Source organism: Zonotrichia albicollis, chromosome 11 (assembly GCF_047830755.1).
Source record: "Zonotrichia albicollis isolate bZonAlb1 chromosome 11, bZonAlb1.hap1, whole genome shotgun sequence".
In the NCBI taxonomy this organism is placed as follows: Eukaryota; Metazoa; Chordata; class Aves; order Passeriformes; family Passerellidae; genus Zonotrichia; species Zonotrichia albicollis.
Window position 1 is genome coordinate 3936206 of NC_133829.1, and position 18341 is coordinate 3954546.

The window sequence follows — 18341 nt, forward strand, 5'->3', positions numbered from 1 at the left end:
AGGAATGGATAACTACTGGAGAACCAGGGTTAGGATTTAGGAATGTGGCATAATCCAATTCAAAGGTATTTTTGCATTCTGTTTACTTGCCTTTGAATTGCTTTGGTGTCTTGTCCAGGGGAGATAATTCCAGAAGCCGTTCACACCCAGGCTGCAAATTTGATATACTGCATTCAGGTGACAAAGGGAACGTGATTGCAAAGCTACTGGGAAAATTGGAAAGCAAATTGGCCCTGATGGTTGGTCTTTGTGGTGTCCTTTTGGAATCAACAAGAGGGAGGAGATGATGAAAGACAGGGAAATGAAGAGTGTCCCACTGTAAAGAAGATGAGTTTATTTAGCCAGTTTGTAAAGGGAGAAGCAAATTTCATGTTATGCCAGGTCTGATTCCTGAGGCCTTAAGGAGCCTTAAGGCAGCAGTTGTACTTCACTGGGAATTTGCAGTTGCAAAGAGAGACTCTAAACCCTGTAAGGGAGTCCCAGTGGTGAAGAGTGTTTACATTGCAGCTGGGTCCAAAGAGCCTCAGATAAGATTGTGGGGCCCTGTGGTGCTTCACATGCTGGGAGAGTCCGTGGCTGGAGATGATTCATAGCTTTTATGGGTGAAAAAGGACAAAAATGTGGGGGAACAAAACAGCCAGGAAGAATTTTGTGTGATCTGTGGCACTTCATTTCCAGCCAGAGAACAGAACTCACATGTCCAGGACTTCAGCAGTCTTACCCTTGTATTTTAAACCCTTTAAACCAAGAGAACAATGCAGAAAATCCCAGAGGACACATGAGAAAGGGGGTTGTACCTAATCCCTTTATCATTTCTTTGCATTTACTTGCTAACAAAATATATTTTTCTTTAGAATGGCCTCTGAGATTTTATACTATGGGGTATTTGGTTTAAAATATACTGTAACCTTCCTCTTTTTAAATTGATCAGATCAGCCTTGAACACTCAAAGAAAAATCTGCCTGCTCTGAATATTGCCTGAGGATTTAGAAAGGTCTTTCTTAGAAACAGAAGAACAAGATGAAACAATTATCTGTAAAGCATGGTAAGAGAGAAAAAGAATAAAGGAACGAGTTATGTCTGACTTGTCTTCTTCCAAGAGACAGGGATTTTTTGGTTTTTTAGAGTAGACTTCAGATGTGGGAAATTTGCAGTGTCTTGCTAGAATGAGTTTCAAAACACAAGCAGTTTTCCTCCTGCTCTGGTAACTTGTAGACCAAAGGAAGTCTTTGTTTTGGCAACTTGGTTTGCAATCAGACTGTATTATTTGCTGCTTCAGTTGTAGGAGAAACTTTCCTAATGACAGGTGTCAATCAAATAAATGTTATCTTCCACCTGAGCAGAAGGAACACTAAAATTTCAACGGTGTTATTAATAAACAAGGAGCCAAAGGATGTGATCACTTACTCTGAGGTGTCAGTCACACCTCGATGGCATCTGCTTGCAGGTGTAATGAAGAAAGATTATCATTGCTGTAAGTGACTGCAGTGACTCTGGCCAGCAAATAACAAAGGCATTGTCGCAGTGACCAGCCCTGCCTCCCAGGTGCTGACACTGTTCAGTGATATCTCTGTGGGATTTGGGTCCTCGTTTATGTAACTGTGGTTGTAAACCAGAAAAAAAGACCCTTCTTAATAATTAATTTCATGCCATTCTCTGCTCTTCTAAATGGAAAACTCAGTCATGACCAAAGTCAGCTTATTTGTGCACTGATGAGTTAGAGAAGCAGCAGTTAAAGACCTTTAAAGCAATGTCCTTGGTTTAGTATTGACAGTGCAAATGTTGGCAATAAATTAGTTTCTCCAGAGCTGATTTTGGATCCTGATGAGGTGAAGGAGGAATGAGCCATTTCCTGTGTCCTTTGGAAATGTAGAAATAAAATATTCTTTTAGTATTCCAGCTCTTCCTGGGGTGCTAGCTGCTGTTGGGAATTGTACAGAATCCAGAATCCTTCTGTGTCTGTCCTTACCTTAATTTGTAGCTGCAATTAAAGGTGTGTGAAAGGAGCTTGGATGTGTGGCCCCATCTGCACACAAATGTGAATAATGAAATGGAGCAACCCAGTTCTGATAGAGCTTAGCCAAACTGAGAAGCGAGGAGACTTCAAGACCTGCTTGTCTTTTATAGAGAACCAAGCATCCCAAAGGCTGCCTTGTTTAGCTGGCACTGACCCCTGGCTCTCCTGGGAAGGGCACTTCAGTGTCTGTGTATGTTTCCAAGACTGGAAAATATAAAAAGTGCAAGGGAAGTTTTTGGCTTTAAAATCCTTTTACCATCCCCAGATTTCTGTTGTGGTCATGTATGATGCAATACAGAGGTGATAAATTCACCTGCAAGTGTAAAAATTCTAGGTTTTGCTTTGGCTTTCTTGCCTTCCCATATTCCATCTCAGTCCAGAACAAAGGGCTAAATCCTGCTGAAACAATTAATCCCCAGGGGATGGATGCTATTGTCTCTAATGCACACATAAAAGTCAGTCATATCAGCTACAGATGAAATCACAGATGAAATCTTACTAATTAATTGCATGAACTTTGTTTCTGCCTGGTTTGAGATTCTCTCAGCCTTGCAGAAAGATCTGGGCACCCATACTGTACACCTCAACGGGGCTGTTGATTTTCCAAGGAAGACTAACAATTTTTTTGTGCCTAAAATAGCCCTGCAATTACTTCTGCTCGCATGGTTTTGCAGTTACAAAATGGTTTCTGAAAACTGGTTTTGTTCACACGTGATTGAAAAGATGCCCTACGTTGTTCTGCCAAGTTAGGCACTGATTCAGGTTTATGACCATATCATTAATATTTTAGTACTGCATCAGTAACTGGTTGCTATTAATATGTAGTGAAACAGTGATATAAAAAGGGAGATGTTCCCAATCATTTGGCAGAATTTGCATTACAGCTGGATGAAATTTATAACACATCTCCTGCAACCTACCAGTCTGAACTCCTGTTATTAATTTCTGCTGTGTTTATTTCTCCTTTATGTTCACTTTGGGCGATATTCTATCAAGTTTCCTGGCAAGCACCACAGTGGATATAGCTAATTTCAGCTGACTGCAGGGGAAGGACTTTGCAGAAAGTGAATTTTGAATTAGCACTAGTATTTGCAGCAAAAATCTCCCCCTGAGAAGCCTATTCCCCTCGGCCTGGCGTCAGCAGCACTTAAGTGCATGTGAATGGCCCTATTGACTTCAGGTAGGCAGCTGTTTAATTACCTTCCTGAATCAAGGCCAGCCAGGAAACAACTCCCAGCGCAGACCTGGGCGCCTCCTCTCCCAGTGCTGGACTTCTGAGAGTGACCCACGCGCTGTTTGACTCGGTAATTTGGCAAATCCTTTCCAGCGGAGAATAAATTTGAGGAAATCATCGTCGGGCGCGCCAAGAGGCGAAATTTGTGCGGTGCATTTTTCATGACGAGGCAGCTATTGCCCGGATTTATTCAGCCTGCTTGGCTCTTCCTGTTCCAGCAGCCCCAGCAATGCCATTTTTTTCCCCCCACATTTTATTTAGGAGCTGAGAGCTGACAGGTCTCTTGCCTGTGCACCAGGAAGGTGGCGTGCTGCACGCAGCGTGCTGCACGCAGGAGCAGCAGGATAAAGAATGACATGCTACTCTCTGAGCCACAACTATTTTTTTTTTCCCGGCTCGCATCTGCTCTTGTCCCTCTTCTGTTCTCAGATCACTCTTCAGCTTCCCTTAGGAATCCAGCTGTGTCATCACATTGTGTGGCATCCTAATATTTCATACTAAGCTGTAAGCCAATTAGGAATGACTACTTACCATGCTGAATCATAGGAAGAGAAAAGGATAATGTGTCCTTCATATAACGAACCTCCTCTTTTTTGGCAAGACAGATCACCTACACCTTATATTTATAAGCCCTGTGGCTTTTCACTCTACCCAATTAGGGTGCAGCTTCCACTCACACTGCTGCAATATTTTAAGGGACTTATTTACAGATGGATGCTTATTGAAAATGCTGACCTGCTACCATCGTACCTCATGGCACCTTTCATCTTCAGAGACTGAAACACTGGACAAAACTTGATGTTGTAATCACCTTTAACAGGATGAGAACACGAGTGCAGCAAAATATAAATACCTTGTCCTCAGTTTCTAAATGAACTGGTGACCTGCATGAGGGTATAACATTATCACATGCTGCACAGGGTTCAGGGAGATGTTGATTAAAGCCAAACTGTAAAACAAAGCCTGTTAACATCTAAAAGGCAGAAGAACAAACCATTGAGGTGCATTTGGGAACACGTGAATTGTTTAGCAATGAGCATCAAAGATATTAAAATATATTTCCCATGCTGAAGTAATTAATGGGCTATTATGCCAGGTGTCTAAGCTGCTCAGGGGTCTGGGATAAATTGCATTCCAGCAGAAAATGTGAAGTATAATTTAAATGGAATGATGTTAGTTGTGGTGGGGCCTTTAGGATGCCCCCTTTCCTCCAACTGGTGTTTCCTTTTCCCAAGCTGCTTAAGGAGCTATTGGTGGTGTTTATTGTCCAGGAAGAGATGCACTCATTGAAATTTGTCTTTGGACCCTGGCAATGTTGCAAACTGAAGACTCTGGGGTTCAATTTCTGCCTCGCTGTTCACATCACCTTGGTTTTACCCCCAGATACCTCTGGGACAAAGAAGCTCTCCCACAACCTGCCAGACAGAGCAGTGGTGAGCTGAAACACCAACATGTGGGGCTGAAAGCCCAGAGCCAGGCAGCTGTAGGGGATCAGGGAGATCTCTCTGCTTTCCAGGGTAACCAATCCCACCTGTGCTGAGCCCAGTAGAGGGCTCAGATCCACGTGGTGGGTGCTGAGGGTAAGGTAGAGCTGAGGATGTTGCAGTACAAGAGCTTTTGCAAGTAGAGGATGAAGATTTATGAGATTTTTCTTGCTAACAGAAATCATGAGTAAGTTGAAGTTAGTTCTGCTGCAAAGGTTTTGTACTTTATCTGGAATAAAACTTGTTTTATAAACATGAGGGTTTAGAAACCTTTTGGCCTTCAAGAGAAAATTGCCTGTTTAGGAGCTGTACCTTTTGTATTGTTATTCAAAAATGTCTCAGTTAATCATTAGTAAAGGCCTTGCTAGCCTGTGTTGCAAATTTCTTTTTTTTTTAAATGCAGCATGTATATAATTTATAAGGTTCCTCTCCACATAGATAAGGATTCATCTTAAATGTCAGGGTGGGGGAGGAAAAGATACATGACCCAGAGGGCAAAAATATTGAGTGCACTGGTGCTGGACTTGACATTCCCCCAGTATTCCCTGTGATAACATCAATCTCAAGGAACCCTCCTGGTATAGATACAGAGCTGCTGTGCTTAATATGTATTTCCAAAGGAATTTCATAGTAATTGAGCATTAAATGATGTCCACTTATTGTAGTGTTACTGTTTTTATTAAAAATTATAAATGGGCTGTAGCAGAACAGAATACACCAGATTCACACCACCATCTCTATTAGTCTTTATGCTACAATTGTCATTGGCCAGCTTTACTGCATTATTTTTAGGTGGTTCATAATTTCCCTAGCTGATCAAATGAAGATTTGTGAGCAAAGAAAGGCACTGGCTGATTTCTGTAGTGCCACTGATTTTTATTCTCCTTGTTTCACAGAACACACTTGAAAACCTCCCAGTGTCTGTGATGAGCACCTGGAGGAGCTGGTGTGGCTGGAGCACGTGGGCTGCACTGGGAATCCCAGCCTGTGGAGACAGAGATGCCAGAGCTGGCCTTGGGATGGCCCTGCTGGATGTCAGGTATGAGCTGGGCAGGTGGGATTTGGGGTCTGTGCCCAGTGCAGGGGTTACAGAACCACTACAAACCTGCTGGCACAGGAACCACTGACCTGGGGCTGCCTGAAGGGAACGGGGCTCAGTTTTGCAGCCAAAGAAGTGCCTGTGTGGGCAGCTGTGTCTCATTCCACAGCATTTGAGTGAAATGGTGGCAGATTTCCATCCGTGGAGATGTTCAAGGCCAGGTTGGACAGGGCTTAGAGCATCCTGGTCTGGTTGAAGGTGTCCCTGCCCGTGGAAGGGCTGGATCTAGAGGATGAGCTTTAAGGTCTTTTCAACCCTAATCAGTCCATAAATCTATGAAATATTGGCATTTCCCTTCTCTACAGACAATGGTTCTGGTACAGGGTACCAAATCACCCACTCACACAGCCTCTCCTCACTGGGGGTTTCAAACCTTTTCAGGTTTGAAGAACAAAACTAAAGTAAATGTGATCAAAGTTTGGTTGAGTTTGTGGGGAATGTTGGTTATTTCACCTTGCTACTTTGTGTTATCTGGGGATGTTTGCACATTACAAATTGCTGAAAAATAGGTTAACTGAAAAATGGTTTCTCAGATTGAAGGGAATACGGTTTGAAAATTGAAAACTGATGTTTATTTGCAAAATTTGACCCAAATATGTTAATTATTTTAGTCCTCCCAAGATTATAAAAGAGGTCATTAGGTGTTCATAGCAGAAATGATGTTATAGAACATTGCTACTCTATTTTATTGTCAAATAAAACTACAAATAATGAGTCTGCAAGAAACAGAAGGGAGACTGTGAATGGAAGTTATGGCAAGATTCATTATTTTTGTGTTTGTTCTTGAGGCTTGAAAGAAAGTGCATGTGTGGCTAGAAATACAGCTCCTTCTGTTCTTCAGTCAAGTCTGGTGTGGTAGCATTTACCTCTTACATATATGTTTTATTGGATTTTGATGCATTATGTAGTTCAGATTAGTGTTTTGGCTTTTTAATTAGCAGGAATTTACTATGGCCTGTTTGCTGCTGGTCTCTGCATTATCTGTAGAACACAGCCCATGGGAAGATGACCAGGAATGCCTAAAACCTTGTACAAAGCATTAAATGTTTTTTTTGTATAATGAAAAAGAGAACAAACACTCACACCAACACATGAGTTTCTGTGAACTTTCTGGAGTTTTCTTACAACTCAAAAAGGGAAATGCCTGTCCAGGCATTGGAAATGAAGGAAGGTATTTTCTGACCATGGGAGAGTTACAAATGCATCCCTATCTTTGCCCTAATTGTTTATTAATGCAGCCAGTGCTCACACAGCCCCTGCTCCTGCTGAAAGCCACAACTGTCCTGTGTGCTCTGGTTTGGATATGAAGTGACAGCAGTTACACAGTCTCACTCCACAGACCAAACTTTTCACACAGATCAGGTAGAAATGGGCCCCTGGGGACTCAGGATGCTGCCAGAGCTCTGTGAGAGTCCGTGATGGCAAAGCCAGCTACAGTTGTTAATCCCAACACAACATAGGAGACACTTTCTATCTCCTCCTGTAATGTTAATGCAGCTGGAATTCCATAAATCAAATCTCAGCAGTAAAAAGGTTAATAAGTTTACACTATATAATTGAAAGCCATATTGGTGATTAAAAGGATTTTATATATCAGTTTTCTGGGTCACCAACTAATTATTTTTGGTGGCCTGTAATAAAACATAGCACCATAGGCAGATAGAGGCTGTAATCACATAATGTATGAAAAAAAGCATTCACATTTATTTGAGATGAGGTTGTGTACACCAGCTTGTTGAACAGCCTTTGAGGCATCTCTCTCCTAGTTTGGAGACAATGGGAGAAGTTGCATGTTCTGTGTGGTTGGTGAGGTTCATCCCAAGTTGTTGGGTTTGGTTTTGAGGTCTGGCAGTGTCTCTCCAGAGCTGAGCCCAAGGGAACCAGCTGTCACCTGTGATGGAAAGGCTCTGCAGAGGCACTGGGGATCAGATTGCTATTATAATTCATTTTAATGCATTCTGCACATACTAATCATTTATTGGAACAGGATCTTCTGTAATAGGGACATGACTAGCAAGAGACAGAGACAATTGATCATCCTTGCCCAGAAAGGGTAGTTTAAAAAACAAACAAAACCCCTTCCCTTCTGTACAAGGGGCAGGTGTGAGTGCATGTATGAGGGATTGGGTATTCAGTGTGGAGATGGAGAAAAATTGGGCCCAAAGCTTACATTGAAATCTCTACAGGAAAAAGGAAACCTTCTGTACAAGGGGCAGGTGTGTGCATGGGCATTGTGCATTCAGCATGGAGAGGGAGAAATTCTGAACTCAAAACTTGAATTCAAATTTCTACTTTTCTGTCAAGGTGAAATGCCCTTTCTGGAGCCAGAAATTCAAGCACAGACATTCCAAACTCATGCCTCTGTTCTGCAGGTTGTGTGTTTTTAGTGCATTTCTCAGATTGCATCCAGAAGCAGCTGAGGGCAGGGGCAGATGTGGGGTGTGCAGGTGGATTTGCAGGGGGGGGATGTTTGCATAAATAATTCACAGGTCACTTCTGTAGTCTCTGGGACCTCCTGTGGTCCTGTGTGAGGTGACACAACCACAGCCCCTCTAATGGGTAAACAATCCACTGCTGGTCTCTGTTTTGCTTGGTGAGCAAAGGGCACAATGCAGTGAGTGTTGGGCACACCGTTCCCATGGTCAGGGCAGGATCTGAGATGTGACCAAAACAAATGACCTGATGTTCAAATCCCTCCTGGACATGCAGAGCCACTTTAGGGAGCAGGACCTTCTGTGACAACTGCTTCTGTAATATTTGTTAGATCTTTTGGCTACAGCTCCTTAATTGACAAATCATTAACTCTTGAATGGCCAGTGCATAAAATCAGTGCCATGACATATTATACTGTAACGAGTAAAGGTTCAAGTCCTCTGCCACTAAAATAATTTGCTTGTCATCTCCTATATCTAAATAGGAACTTTTTCTGCACTGAAAAGACCATATTTTTATTCAAATGAAGCTCTTAATGTGTTTCCTAGCAGCATAGCTACAGGGTGTGATACTCAGTTTTAAACACAGGCTGGGGAGGTTAAAAGTGGAATGGCAGTTGGGTGAGTAATGGCCTGTGAGTCAGATGCTAAACTTGACTTGACAACCTCCGTGTCGCCACCAAGTCAGAAGTCATTCCTGTGACATTTTTGAGGGTAAAGAAGTAAAAAATAAGCTAGTAGTTTCCACTGGTAGAAGGCCATATCCTGGCCCTCTGAACAAAGACTGACAAGGGGGAAAGGTAAGCAGCAGCCATAGTGCAAATAAGGAAAATGAGAATATAAATTGCACCCACAGTTATAGGTGGATATCTACACAACTGTAGAAAATTGAAATACTCCAGGTGTGCCCCTCTGAAGTTCAAAGGAAAAGCATTGTGGTTAAAGGGTCTGAGTGCTGGGAGGGCTGACCTGTCTGATGCTGAGCAGGCTTCCTCCCAGGGCTCTTTGCAGCTAGAACTTGGTTAGGTTTGCTTTGACCAATCTGGGGCTAAGAGAGCCAAATAACACTTCTGCAATCTGCTGCTGTTCCAGGCTGGAACAGCAGAACTGCTCGCCTTGCTATCACTGTTCAGCCTTTCTCTTTGGAGAGATTTTTGTCACTGGATTGGTAATATCAGGAAGTTGTTATTTTTTCACACATAATCAGCAGCAGAGAGTGCACGGTCCTGTTCCAGCCTCCAGGTGCTTAAATACGTCTTTGTTAAAATTGACAAAGAGAGTGAGAAGGGAATGGAAAGAGATGACGAGGTGACCTTGACAAAGCCTAGTGCTAAGGGAGAGCATGGGAAAAGAGGGATTTCATGGCTATCCTGGGAAAGAGCTTCTGCCTCTGACACACACACAGTCCAGTTCTTCTGAGGAAAAAAATCACAACAATATCTAGAGGGAAATAGCATATCCTGTCTGATAGCACTGATAGAGATAACAAAAAGGAATTTGAGCATCTGCTGGTTTTAGTTCACTCTTTGTGACATGCATAGAGTGGTGTCCTCTGGATGGGGCTTCTGGGTGATATATTTTAGGTAGCACAGGCAAGGAAGGGAGGATCCAACAACTATTCTGTATCTGACCTAGAACAAGAGGTCAGGACCATAATATGGCCTCTAGTACTACTTGTCACTGAAATCCTTTCACTTCACGCCTTATTGCATAAGTTCAATATACTTTTGGGCTAAAGCTCTCCCCAGCACTTAGCTCTCTAAACTCCCTACTCAGCAGGTGGCTTATTTAAATGTGGCTGTCAGCTTGGCCAGTGGCCAGAAGCAAATGGCTCGATGCTGAACCGCAGTGTTTGGGTTTAATCCTGCTCTGCTCCTGCCAGCACAATCCTCCTGGCTCCGGTGGGGTTGTGTGGGGTACAAGTGAGTGCAATATAGGGCTGTCTGCTCAACTGTTTGTCAAATAAATCTATGGCCAGTGGCTTGCATTATGTCAGCTAAACATTTGCCTGGCACTTTTGCGTCTGCGAGCCAAGGAGGAATTCTGGGTTGTTTGAAATGAAAACCATCATTGTCAAGTCTCACTTAACCAACAAGCATTTCTTCCGTCATGTGTAAGTAACTTATTTTGCAGCCCACAGCCTCGAAGAGGAAATGTAAAGTTTTTTCTAAACATCCAGTGCAAATGGGGATATTAGCTGCTTAACTGATTCTTCGAAATTTGGGACTTATGACTGAGCAGGTGAGATGGAGGGAGAGGGGAAGCACATGGTTTAAATTAAATATATGTAGAAAAACTGCCAAATGATAAAAATATATTTTAAAAGTAAGCAAACCTGTTTTCCCTCTGCCTCTCCATTAAATGTGTCAGGAAAGGGCCTTTACAACTAGGTGGTAATTAGAGAGGAAAAAGCAATGCTGTCAGAGCAGTCAATCTATCACATCCTCTACTGCCTAAATGTTACCAGCAATTAAACAAGTTAGTAGGGGAAAAGCTTGACAAGCAAGTTTTATCACCGAATCATCTTGGTGGCAAAGTATGTGGGTGCTCTGATTAGATTCCTCTGTGTAACCCCAAAGATTTAAAATCCAGCCCCAGGAATGCACGTTCAGACCAAAGAGACTATTTTCTTTCCCAGACTACCCAGGCGCAGGGAAGATTAGAATGCTAAAAATAAAACAACCTTTCCCACCTCCCCCTTCCTCTCCCCTCCAAAGTCAAATCTGTCCAGGTTGACTGCTCCATTAAATTCAAGAACAAAAAGTTATAAATTGAGCATAGGGAGAGCAGTGCCTTTTCTTAAAGTGATGTTTCCTCGCCTTAATGGATTTAGCTATGGCAGGGAGTCAGAGAGAAGCTGTCTTAACTAAATCTTTGACTGATTATGCATTTTTTTTCTATTCATACAAGATAGATTCATCATTCCAATTTGTCAAGCTGGCGAAGTTCCAATTAATTACACCAGGAAAAGCTCAAGCTGCATTAGGCCTCTGTCAGGCCTAATCTAGTGCTTCATTTACTGGAGCCCCAAATGAAGAGATATCAGAGGTGTTGTTCCTCTTGGTACTTAATTTGATGAATGCCCTAGCAGCACGATCGGTGGCAGAGGTGTGTATGTGTGTGTCTCTTCATCAGCCACCTCTGCTGAAGTCGTCATGCTTTCTCTACTAATTTGAGGGCTCATCTGTATACTGGATATTTTTTTGGAAGGTCTATTCTTCATCGATGTGCCAAAAGGTTTCTTCTGTGTGTGTGCATGTGTCTGGGTGCCTTTCCAGATCTGCAGGACCCGATTCTGAGCTCGGTGCTGTGATGAGCTGGGTTTCAAAGCCTTGTGTGTGTGAATGTGAAGTAATATCAGTTAGACGGGATGCTGCAAAGGGCTGTGAATTTTGACATCCCTGTTGCATGTTTGCTTTGCACATTGCTCATAAGGAAGCCAGGGTTATCATCTGTGTCCACTGTAAAGAAGTGTTCAAAATCCTTTGAGTTTGCTAAATGGATTTGAATCTTTGATATATATATATATATGTGCCCTATCAACACAGTGAAGGAGCATATAAAGGTACAGATAGACTCTGACACCACACTGGTGGGCTGCTATTGACTATATACATCCTATGCTAATTCTTAAATATTTTACAGTAAAGACACTATGGACCAAGAACATATGTTTCTTTTCTGCGGCACTTTACGTATGAATTATTCAGCATAAGGTGCCAGAATGCCAATATGTTTAGCTTACTTTTGGCTTTTAACCACTGCTGTGATTAAAGATGTAACTGCAGCAGTGCTGTCACTTTGCACGTAGGTTTAGGTGTCTCAGAAAGGAGGAGGCATTAGCCAAGAGTAAAGTAGCTGTGTACTTTGGCTGAGTAAAATGCTAAAAGTCTTCATTTGCCAGCAGTTCCCATGCTGGGTTCCTGAGTTTATTTTCCACTGCCTGTGTTTGAGGGACTGGTGTGTGCAATGATGATTTTTAATGGCAGCTATCAGACATGCATATGGTGCTCAGCAGGAGCCCGTACTCAGAGCAAGCAAGGAGAGAATTGATGCTCTGATGGCTGCACTACGACAACTCTGGAGACAGTCTGGACCTCAACTGATGCTCATTTTTGGGAGTAGGGTCTTTGTATCTGTTAATATATCAAATTTAATACATCAAATTTGCATCTGCCATTAGTGTGTCAAAATGAGATAAGCTCAGTTGTAGGGCAACAGGGATAACACCCTAAATCTTGTCTAAGGTGAGATTTTTGTAAGCATTTCTCTTTTGCTTTGGGACAAAATCAAATAACGATTTTTAAATCTCCATGGGAAATTTTGAAGGGACAGACTGTGGTAATGATCCTTTTAATTCTACACAAGAAGTCTTTTGCTGGACTTATACATTTGAGATTGGTTCTTAAGTGTTCTGCTTAAAAAGTCACTGAGGACCAAAACATATGTTTCTTTTCTGCAGTACCTTATGTATGAATTATTCAGCATAAGGTGCCAGAATGCCAATATGTTTAGCTTACTTCTGGTTTTTAGCCTTATGTTTTGTGTTAAGCAGGTTGTTTAAACTCACCTGTTGAACTTGAAATAACTAAAAGCCTTTGTGTAGTCTGAGCCAGACAACAGTGAGCTCTTGTAGTTTCCAAGGCTCTGGGCTGGGCCCTTGGTTTTTGTATTTGTACCCATGTGCCATAGGCTGCCTTTGCACCTGGCAGTTCCTTTACATTTGCTGGTATTTGTCTCTGTTACAAGGCTGCTGGAGTGTTTTGTGAGTGGTTTCAATGTATATTAATGCCAGTAGGTACCTGAGGCTGTCCAGAGCTGTCAAGAGCAATGTACCCATTCTAGGCAGAGATTGTCTTGACTGGTTCTTTTTCATATGCACCACTAAGGTGGGGTTGGAGAGAGATGGTGTTGTTTCTCTGTCCTTTAGAGAAATGGGAAATGCTGTTTTGTCCTTCTGCTGAGGAGGCACAAAGTTGGAGGCTCAGTGGCCATGGGCTGCCTTTTCCTATTTTTGTGTGCTGATTTACCTCAGGGCTTAGCAGAAATGTGTCCCTGGAGCTGTGTTGGACTTGTGCTGTTACAAATTAAAAGTAACAAAAGGAATTGCACATGACATACTACCAAAGATCATATTCACCTGTGCTCTCCATGCTGTGGCACCAAGATGAGGTTCATTCACTGCTAAAATCCCACTTAACCTTTGAAAATGCAGCCTACACAGTGCAGTCATCTCACTCAGTGGCCTAAAGACTCTGATGACTCCTGAGCCATTTAGACAAGACAGAAGTGATCTCTTATGGACACAAGAAGTCCTGGAAAGGCCATAATCCAACAGAAATTTCTCTCTGCAAGGACGTGACCCTGAAAGCTAAAACTGTTCCTTAGTTCTCAGTGCATGTTCATCTGCATCCAACACTGAATGCAAACTCTGCAGTAGTTTGGGTCATCATATGAGCATCTGTCTCTGAGGAATGATTACAGATGATGAGTTATTACCTTTAAATAAGGGGTAATTAATGCTTTCCACTCTGGCTTTAATGAAAGGATTTCCTGATGGAGGCAAGGGGGAAACACAAGGAATATATTGTATCAGTAATGCCCCTTTGGGAGTTGTTGGCACAGTCTATGGTTAACAATTTGGAGTAACAAATAAATGTGGGCAACTTGTGATATATGTATGGAAGAATAAGTGTCAAATTATTCATTATGAATTATTCTGCCAGTTCTAATAATAACCCAGCTGTTGAGGAGGAAACGAAAGCTAGATCTGTCAGTGCAGACAGACCCTTTTGCAGTAATTCTATCTCTTTCAAATGGAAAAATATAAACTTCCTCTGAGAACAGAAAATTAGATAAGAGAAAAAGAATGGGATCCCTGCTCCAAATTAATTTTTTTTAGCTTAATGCACACTAATGGATAATAAAAATGGTTGATTAATGAACAACCGGCACACCAACCAGTTGAAAAAACACATTTTGGCAGTCAGCACTTGCAAAATCCATAGGTTAAAGACAAATTCAACCTCTGTCACTGCTCTCATACTGGTCAGGTGCCCTTAGCAGGGAGGAGTGTTCTCATGAAGAAAGGCAGACTGTATGTGTGTAGATACACACACATTGCCAGCTGTGCCTTTGGGCAGGTTTTGGGACACTGTGTTTACATGTAATACCTGGAGAAACTTGATTGAGTAGCAAACCAGTGTCTGGCAACAAGGGAGAAAATCTGGGACCTCAGAGTGATCAGTCCCAAGGCACATCCACAGGTTGCCATATGACTTCAGTTGGGATCTTGTTCCCTTCTTGAGCCTTTTCTCTTCCCTGTTCAGAGAAGGGGCTGAAACATCTCCTGTTAGTGGTTACAAGCTGCTTTCCTCCTTTTAGATAATGACAGATATAGATTGTACTTTTTGAGATGATGGTGCAATTAATTCCACTTGTATCAACCTTGATGCCATTTGTGAGGAGTGATGAGTTGAGCCACCAAAGGCGAAATTGAGCAGGGTCCCTGGGTTTGGTGATTTGGTCCCAGTCTCAAGGCACCAAAGGAGATTTTGCTCAGCTTTTCTAACTCTCAAGACAGCACGGCCTGAGCCAAAGCCATCAATCTGAAACTATGCGGGTCAAAAGAAAATAATTAGAATATTTTTTTGTGGGGCTTTGTCATTTTTGAATACATATGTGGGGGAGAAAAAAATATCTCTGCTATGTGATGCTTGCTGAGGTTTAACACTTGCATGCCAAAGGGTCAGACAACATTAATACTCCTTTACTGATGGACCCTTTTCTAAAATATTAATAAACTCACCTGGCAGCCTGTATGTCATCCCTACTTTGCCTCTTGCACACTGTGCTCACATCTGATTAAAACGTGAGCTGTCCAGGGCAGGACCCGTGTGTTCAGTGCTGGCTTGCTTACTGGTGCTATTATAAATAATTAAGATAATTATCCAATGTGTTTATGGCAACTGACTGCTTTGGGTCAGCTTCTCTGAGGATGCCTGTCATCAATGAAAATTTTGCAAATGGAAGGGTTTGCAGACTCCAGTGCCAAAGATGGATTACCTGGAAGCTTTCAGAGCAATAAACAATGCACTTTCCATTTGCCTCTCCATCCTGTATGGAAATAATCAGAAACTGTAATTTTACAGTGCAAGTAAATGAGAGGCATCAACAGCATGAGTGAGACGGAGGCATTGTCTTTGCTGATGCCAAATCCCAGAATATTAAGAGTTTGCCAAAGGCGTTTCAGAGATAGGTTTCCCATGCTCATCAATAATTTAAAACATTCCCAAGTCTCCTCTGCGTGGTTCGGAATGAGAGCTGAAGGCACGGATGTCAGAAGGCAGAGTGACTCCCAATTAGTCAGGTAGAGTGCTTTCCTGTTGACTCAGCCAGGGCAAGGGTAGCTATAAACCCCAGCCTCACGTCCTTATAGATTCCTTAATAGTTTTTTCTCCTTTCAATCTGTGGTAATTTGCAGGAGATGAGTGGGCAGTGCAGTCCCTAATCCACCGGGGTGCTCATTAGTGCCAGGGAGAAGCACTGGGGCAGGCAGGGAACTTGGGGGGGTGAGGCTGCTGACAAAAGATGGGCTGGGGAGTCAGCACCATGTTGTGCATGAACCAGACCCAAAAATAGGGGGCAGCTTTTAAAACCTGCTGGGAACCATGGTCTGAATGGTGGGCATTGCCAGCCAAGGAGAACTTGCTGTGATGCCTTCTAAACTTGTAAGAATTGATTGTTCCATCTATGTGGAGTTTTGAGGGAGTGATGGGGTTTTGTCCTTGCACACAAGGCTGGGTCCCATTAGAACTTTTTTGGTGTCATGCAGAAAATTGCTTGTGGGGCCCTAAAACTGGGCCGTGTGAAGGAATTGCCCTGAATCAGCCAATTTGCAGCAGCTCTGTGGCTGTGTCTATCTGGATGTGTCATAAAACTCCTGAATGTCCTATCTGACCAGGCTAAACGTGTTTATTTACCACACAGCTTATTGTGCACTAAACTCATCCACATGGCAGGCAATTTTCTAGTGCTTAGGCCACGATTTGACCCAGCTGCCATGGAGAAGGCTATATTAAGTCCAGCTGATCGGGGCTGTCTCCACAGTGGAACAGGAAATTAGCCTCTATAGCAATGTGACTCTGTCAGCTTTTTTACGCATTTCACACAACTCATTTCCTATAATGTGCAGCTTTTTCCTACCGTTTTTTTCCCTGCTGTGAGTAATATTATTTTGATATTGCATTCCCCAATGTGGTATTCAAATCTTGAGCTGACACTAATTATGTGTTATTGTTTTTTATTCTTTAAAGTTTTCTCCTGGCATTGCTGACTGCACCTGTTTATGCCTTAGTGTCTCTAACTGCATGTGATTCCATCCAAAACATGCTGGTTCTTTGCATTTGGTTTGGCAATTGTATTTTGCAGCACACTTCTACATTTAATTGCAGCTTTGCAGTGCCCAGTGGCAGTGCTTGACTGAATCTTTCCTCCTTTGAAAAAAAGTGGATTTCTCAAAGCTGTGGAGATCATATTTTTAAAGAGTTGGCTACTAAGAAAAAAGTTACAAGTGCCTTGAAAAGGGACATTTTAGCGATTAGAGGAGCTCTGGAAAACTGCACGAGAAGAGAGAATGAAGGAGATGGGGTTGCAGGGAAGTGGGGATTTGTTTCCCCCTGTAGGCTCACGTTGCAGCAGTGACTTCAGCCATCGTGCAGATATTATTGCCCAGGCCCTGAGTTCTTATTGTATCTTTATTATATCTGGATAAAATTGGGGATCTCATTCCAAGAGGAACAGATCTTCAGCTCCACAACTTGGGTTTTCAAGGACTGGGGTGTTCTCAGTGGTGCAGGGATGCAAGAGGTGAGGCAGTGTCCAACATGTGGATTGGGCTGTGTGGGCAAAACAACTCAGGGGTTCACATCAGCTCCTAGGTAAGGCAATTCACTCATCTAAGACTAAAACTCAGATATTTGGTGCTCCAGGTCTTGTTCACTCTTTCTGTTAAGATGACAGAATTCAGCCAGCTGCAAAATATGGTTTGATGTTCAGTCCCTTTGTCCTGCATCCTCAAACTCCTATGGAGCTGTGTGATCCTTGGCAGGGCCAAATTCTCACCCAAATCACACTGCTTTGGGTCTAAGACCGCTCCTCTGCACTGCAAGGATTTGATCCCTGCTGTAGAATGCCCATGTGCCTGTGCTTTGTGCCTTGGATTGTACTGATCAGCTGGCTGGAGAGCTGGTAATATGCCACTGGCCTGTGGCTTAATGCAGGAATTACTGGAAGCAGCAATCTTGGAGTGCTTTTTATGAGGATAACAAGGCTTTTGCAGACATAAAAAGCAGGAGAAATGCTTATTAGTTATGGGGAAGGTGAAAGGCTTAGAAAACTGATTAGTGTAGCAGTGTGGTCAGATTGAAATGAAAGCTCAGTGGCATAATCGTTAATTGGGTGCTTACTTACCTACTAATTTGAGCTTGGATGTCAGCAGTACTGCACTTCATCTCAAACCAGAGGTCAGGCTTTAATGCTACATCATAAATTACGTAAAGGCACAACACTAACAATTAGATAATTATGGAGACCCATGCTGTTGCAATTTAACTGGGCAAGTTCAGGGCAATCATGACAGGAATAGTGCTTAACCCTGAATCTGCTGCCTTTCTTTCAACCTGACAGCCAAATGTATGTGGCTGAGGAGGTACCCAGCTGTCTGGCAGCCCACAGGTTAAAAGCATCTTCCCCTATTAGTCAGATTCATCAGATGGCCCGGGCGAACTCTGAGGCAATATTGCAAAAACATTAATTATGGTTCAGAAAGAAAAGCCTGCATTTCAGTCTGCAGGAGCTTCTGGGCAGGGTGCAGCAGTCAGAACAGTTTTTGTGTTCAAGGCACTGTTGTGGTTTTTCATTTGTTTCTAAGCCAAGCCTATATATATATCTTTGGTTTGTTTACTTAGCCCAAATAAACCACCAAGCCAAAAATAAGTTTATCTGCAGGGATCTCTTTCCATGCTGCCCAGGGCAGACCCAGCAGATCTCCCGTTTGCAGCTCTGGAGCCATTCC

The 18341-nt window shown here is 42.7% G+C and overlaps 1 long non-coding RNA gene across 1 annotated transcript in view; it reads left to right on the top strand.

The window, feature by feature from the left end:
- The first annotated feature begins 791 nt into the window (after nucleotides 1-791).
- LOC102069869 (uncharacterized) overlaps nucleotides 792-18341 on the top strand; it is an 81746-nt gene continuing 64196 nt past the window's right edge. The window contains exons 1-2 of the long non-coding RNA XR_012582084.1: nucleotides 792-1045; nucleotides 5632-5774. This is a non-coding gene — a long non-coding RNA (uncharacterized LOC102069869). The remainder of the gene's footprint in view (nucleotides 1046-5631; nucleotides 5775-18341) is intronic.